Consider the following 6,128-nt stretch of genomic DNA (forward strand, 5'->3'; position numbering starts at 1 on the left):
CCGAGCTACAGTCTGGAAGTTTATTCGAGGGACAAACAGCAGTCTAATTGTAATTCCCTCTGGAGAGCAGTCAGTGTCTCCTGCTGAATGCTGGAGAGGAGACAGGTTGCTGCAAGATGATAATTGAAAAGAAAGTGGGTGGTCCTCTTTGGCCCCTGCAGCCCTCTGGGACAGTTATATAGAGACTCCTGCTCGTTTTTGAAGGGGGGAAGATTACTGAATGTTATATTTGAAAAAACGATTATGTCCTTCTGGGCTTAATTTGACAGACAAAGCTATGGAGTGGTGGCTGATTCTGTTGTCTTTTGCCATTCGCGTCATGTTTGCGCGCAACTGTTTGCTGACGTCCTTCATTGAGTTTTCACTGCGTCTTCACACACATATGTATTTGTGAGTGTTGTCTTCACACAATACAGATTCATGTGTGTCTGAGAAACAGTACAACAGGGAAAAAAAAAACACACATACACAGAACTATGTCCAAGGCAACACACACTGATCTTATCCGTTTGCGTACCTTCAATGAACCGCTCTCCAGCTCCGGCCCTATTAACCAGTAATCCGCAAACTGGCAGCTGGCCATTACCGTGGCAACGGCGAGTTGGGAGAGAACTGCTCGCTGGTTCAAAAGTAAAGAGGAGTGTTGTGAAGGACGGAGATGAACTCCTTTATCCTGTAAATGTGTCTTATAATAGAAAATTCCATGCCTTACTCTTTTCACTTCACCCCTTTACATTTTTTGTAGTTTTGGAGGTGACAATTAAATGTCCTTTGTGCACATTCGATTTTCCCTTTTTCTTTTTTTTTTCTTGCCGTCGTTTGTGCCAGATTGAAAGACCGTTCCAAGGATGGAGTACATTTATGTCATGTCTCGCTCCGTAGACATGGCACATAGAGACAGACAGACAGGAGATGCACATGGCGCGCTCATTCTTTATGTCCTGGGAAATGATTGTGACTCATTTCTCTAGTCTTTATACAGTAATAATAAAGTTGTACTTGATAGTTTCTTTGTGGAGAATGTGGCTCACTGCACTTCTGGAGGACCTGAGTGCAAAGTGGCACACACACACGAACTGTAAATGTTTGGTTTGGGGTCAATAATGTGAACTATATTACAGAGGCAACAATCAAAATGTCAAAATGGGCCATTAACACGTCTCAGTATAGTTTTGTTTTGACTCGAACTTACTGTCAAGGTAAGTTTTGTATTTAATGTAATTCATCCTCATACCCTAAGAAACTTGGTTGGTAAAAACGCTGGATTTAAAGGTGCCATATGTAAGAATGTGGCCAAAAACGGTTACTACATTCAAATTCAAAATACCGGGGTCTTTTAGGTTTCGTTTTCTGACGTAACTGGCAACCCGTGGTTGCTCTGCAGCTGAGACTCTACTGACTGCAATGATTAGTAGACGGCGGTAGGTGGCGCCACATGCCAAAACATGATTTCAAAACATAAACATGATTCGCAGTCTGCAAAATATTTTTTTTTAATGCAAATATTTTGTCTGTACTGTTGTTGTTGGTGAGTTCAGTTTGTTATATGAACATTATTCCTGAGTCTCTGTGACATATTAGGAGGATTTTATGACCTGTTGCTTTAGATTTATTACATAATGCACCTTTAAATGATTGTGTTTCCATTTATTTAAAGGCGCCATACGCGTGTTCAATTTGGACAAAAAAATAATGCATTTATCTATTTATTTTTTGGGCTACTGACTGTCTGGGTCTATGTTAGGCTAACGAACACAAAGTAGAACGACATTAATGTTGAATAGTTAACGTGTTGAATGCATGGAAGAATTAGACAAACAGATAAGGACGAGAGCCCCCTCTCAGTGAGGGCCCACCAGTGCCGTAACAGATTTCAAAATTGGCTCCACTCATTTTCTTAAAGAGGAGTTTGTGGGACTTAATGAGGCATAACTAATGGAGCTCCCACAGTCACCAGTGCCATGCTGGAAGCACCATGGACGGGACAGAGCGGCCATTGATTCTTGCTTCTAAAACCTCTCGAGTTCTTAATCAGCTTCTTTGCTCGTGCGTTTCAGGCCGGACAAACCTATTGTGGTCCCGTGTCACTGGAGGTCAGTAGTTATTAGTGGGCGACTGAAAACAGTTTCTCTAACTACTTATGAGTGAATTGAATTTAAAAAAAAGAAATGCACGGGGAGGAACTTGGAGGAGGAGGAGGAGGAGGAGGAGGAGGATTACTGGCTGTGCAGCGAGTCTCCGTCCCGGCGCAGGAGAGAATGTGACATGGTTTTCTAATAAGGGATGCTGACCCCCCCCCCCCCCACACACACACACACACACACACACCTAACCTGGTCCTTCATCCTTCACCCCCCACCTCCCCTTCTCAGTATAGATTGTTGTGAATAGACTTCAAAAAGGTTGCACAGCCTCATATTGCTAAAATGGTATTCATAGCAAGCAATGGAATTACCCAGTGCAACTGCCTGCATCGCTCTCTATGTGTGTGTGTGTGTGTGTGTGTGTGTGTGTGTGTGTGAATTTATGTTATCGTCAAACCAAAGCAATGTGGTTTCATGTATTTAATTTCATGGAAATCTATTAGAGTGAGAATTGCTTTAGAGTCCTATGACCTTCTTGAAATTTTTTTTTTTTTTACTCACTAGCAAGATAATTATGTGCAGGTATAGTGTTTTGAAAATGACAGGATTTAAGGAACTTTTTTTTTTTTGCCCGGCGGGGGTCAACGACTTGTGGAAATCGAAACGAACCAAACTTAAAAGAGAAAATATTTCTTGGCGGATCACGAGGGCAATTATACTAATTAAAATTTCGAGGGAAGAGGCGGCGCCGACTGCGCGAGCAAAGTCGCGATATCGCGACTAATTTAGGATTTATGCTTTTATGATGTGTCACTTTAAATCGTCCACTTCCCTCTGTCTTCACAGAAACTAGGCCACACTCAGTGTCTCCTTTAAAGGCTTTTTTTCTCCTTTTACTCCAGACCAACATTGGAAAAACAAGCAAAACACTGACCTGTTTATGATGGCTACTATATATTTGGCCTGCATTTCTGCGTAAACTATGCAGCCAATAATGCTAAGCCCTTGCCAATTAGTGCTCTCCAGGTTGCTAGGTCGCCATGGTCAATTGAGGAACACATCAATAGGACTTGAAAAGGTTTCTCCTGCGATCAGACCTTCTGACATATTAAGTAGAATAAAGGGGAGGAAGGGAGTTTGTATGTGTGTGTGTGTGTGTGTGTGTGTGTGTGGTGGTGGGGGCCTTTAGAGACTGAATCAAGGCTTCCTTTTTACGTTCACATTATGCACTGCAACCTGCAATTACCTGGCAAGAATGGTCTAAAAAAAAAAATTCTTTACATCATCAAAATAGAATATCCTCTGCTTCATGCTTTGTGCTCGCTGCATGGCATTGAGGTAGTGGTACGTGACCTCTCGCTCTGATAGAAATATCTGCCTCGTGTAATAGAGGCAATTTTGTGTCATAATTTACATACTCCTGCGGCTGCTTTGTTTATAGGCGAGTGCATGCGTGCATGCACAGGCCTCTCGTCATCCGTGTGTGGACACCACCGGCGATGCAAGTTTCTGCAACGACGTACATCAAAAGCATATCACCAAAAACTTTACAGAAGCAACACGATGATGATGATGCCAGCACCAATTACAGTAGCCCAGTAGTCTGTCTCATGAGTCCTTTCAAAGAGAGCTAGCCTCCAATAAACGGAGAGAAGCAACAGGCACAATAGCCAGTGATTACCAAGCATAGCCTATTAGTGTGCCATAACTATGGCTATTGAAAGGAGAAGAGAATGGCTTCACCTCCACTTTCATTTCATGTGGTCCACCATCAAAAGCTTTGTTGACAGCTCATTCACGCCCTCAATTTACAGACAAAATCTATCAGAAACATCTTGTAGCATCAAAGTGTATATTATGGAATGCCTTTTCTCCTTTTTTTTTTTTTTTTTTTTTAATGCTCTTATCAAACTCTCTTTCTGATCGAGCTGCCCGTGCTCGGTTCCAAATGTCAGGTGCATATTGGGCTGTGATGCTTCCTTCGAGTGTGTGGATGATGGCACATATACATACAGCTGTCAGGTATGTGAAGGGGCTGGAAATGGAGGCTCTCCAAGGTCTCCATTGAGACACACTGATAGCCATCATCATCATCATCATCATCATCACAGGGTGTCATCAGCAGAGGGGATTGAGAAGTAATTTACAAACATGTTTAAATGACCACAGGAAATGAAACGTTCGATCCTATTATCAGCTGCTGCTGCTTCTGCTGCTGCTAAAGGGCTTTGGAGGGCAGAGGCTGTAAGTGATGACCTTAAACACTTTAGAGTTTGTTGGCCGCAAATCGTCCACCTTCTGGAGAAATTGATCAGAATGAGGCTATATGAGTGTGTGTGTGTGTGTGACACACACTGCTGCTGCTTTAGCATTTACAACGTCTTTCAGTGCAGAAGAAAAAAAAGGGTGCAAATTAACATTATTACTAAATAAATATACAGATGATTTACATCATTTCTACCTAAAGATAATTATATAAATTACATTTTTATTAAACGGTTATTGGAAATAAAGATATAATTAAGTCCAGAAACAGTATTAATATTATTATTATTTTTTAAATATGACACTCAAACATTGATTTTTTTCTAACAACATAATATTATTCCTTATTTTTTGCTTAATTTATGCTTAATTTACGCTCTCATTCAAATAAAGTAAAATAAAAGAAATATATATATGATATAATAAAATATACTATAATAATTCAAAGTAGCCCTCTGGAATAACTGCAATATTAAATAAACAAATCATCTGAATTTGATATTACAATTAATGCTGGAAAGCGTCCAATTGTATATTAATTTAATAAATAATGCAATGATTTAGTAAAAGGCATGTGAACAATAATAATAATAATAATAACAATAATGACAGAGAAATTTACTTTAATGCAGCATAGTAATAATAATAATTATGATGTATAATAAAATAATAAATACACAATAATAATAATAAAACGAGGCATGTCCATTAGACAAAATAGTCCTTATTAAATTAATTTGTTGTATTTTTTGAGAGGTTGACATTCCAATAACACAATGCGGCAAAACAAATAATTAAAACTTAAAGTGAATACATATATTGGAAAATAGGAGAATAAAATGTAAGAATGTATAAATTAATGTACACATTTAACTTCCTGGTGAGTGTTTTTTTTTTTTTTTTTTTTTTTTTTAAATAAAGACTGATTGCCGCGTCTTCTACAGACACTTGCAGACATCCTCCCTGAAAGGCAGCCCCTCCAAAATGTCACCTGAACAATGCTGGCTCCCTCATCGACCTTGCTTTCCAGCTCAATTTGGTCTCAATCACAACATAATGAAAATGCACTCCAAAACAGATGCCTGTAAAAAAAAAAAAAATTACTTCTTCAGGAATAGCTCTCACACTTCAAGTTATTTATTGTTAACGTTCACTTGGGTTTTGAAACATATACAGCAGCCATCACGCATTTGTTCCTCTTTTTTTTTTTTTTTTAACTTACAAAAGAATAAAGAAAAACAGGAAAAGTGGACGCAATAACGATTATTATACAGTTAAACGCATTCTTGAGTGTTAGCCAAATATACATGTCTCCCTACTTTATTCAATAAGTCTAAATGAATACATTAGTTTACAATATTAATATGATAAAATACCAGGTCATCAATATCACCGCAACAAAAAAAATAAAAAATAAAAAATAATGAGGAGTTGTGGTTTTAGTGTATACTTCATAACCTGATCCTCTTCTCACCAGTCCGAGCTCAAGTGAAGCAGCATGTTTTTTCCCCTTTTTGTTTGAGCAACTTTACGTTTTTTAAAACATCATCATCATCATCATGAGGAAGGTCCCAGAAAGAAAAAAAAAAAAAACATGGATTACAAAAGGTCCAGAAAGCGACATAATTGCCTTCAAGGGCACGAGCCATTTCTGTAATGTTCAAAAATAGACTCCCCCTCTCAAAGATGTCAAGAAAATGTGCCCTGATCAGCTGGTGCGCCTCTGTGCGCGCGTCTTGTTGTCCTTTCCAACACCAAAGGGCCCGTTTGTCCATATAT

Source organism: Microchirus variegatus, assembly GCF_963457635.1.
Source record: "Microchirus variegatus genome assembly, chromosome: 21".
NCBI lineage: Eukaryota > Metazoa > Chordata > Actinopteri > Pleuronectiformes > Soleidae > Microchirus > Microchirus variegatus.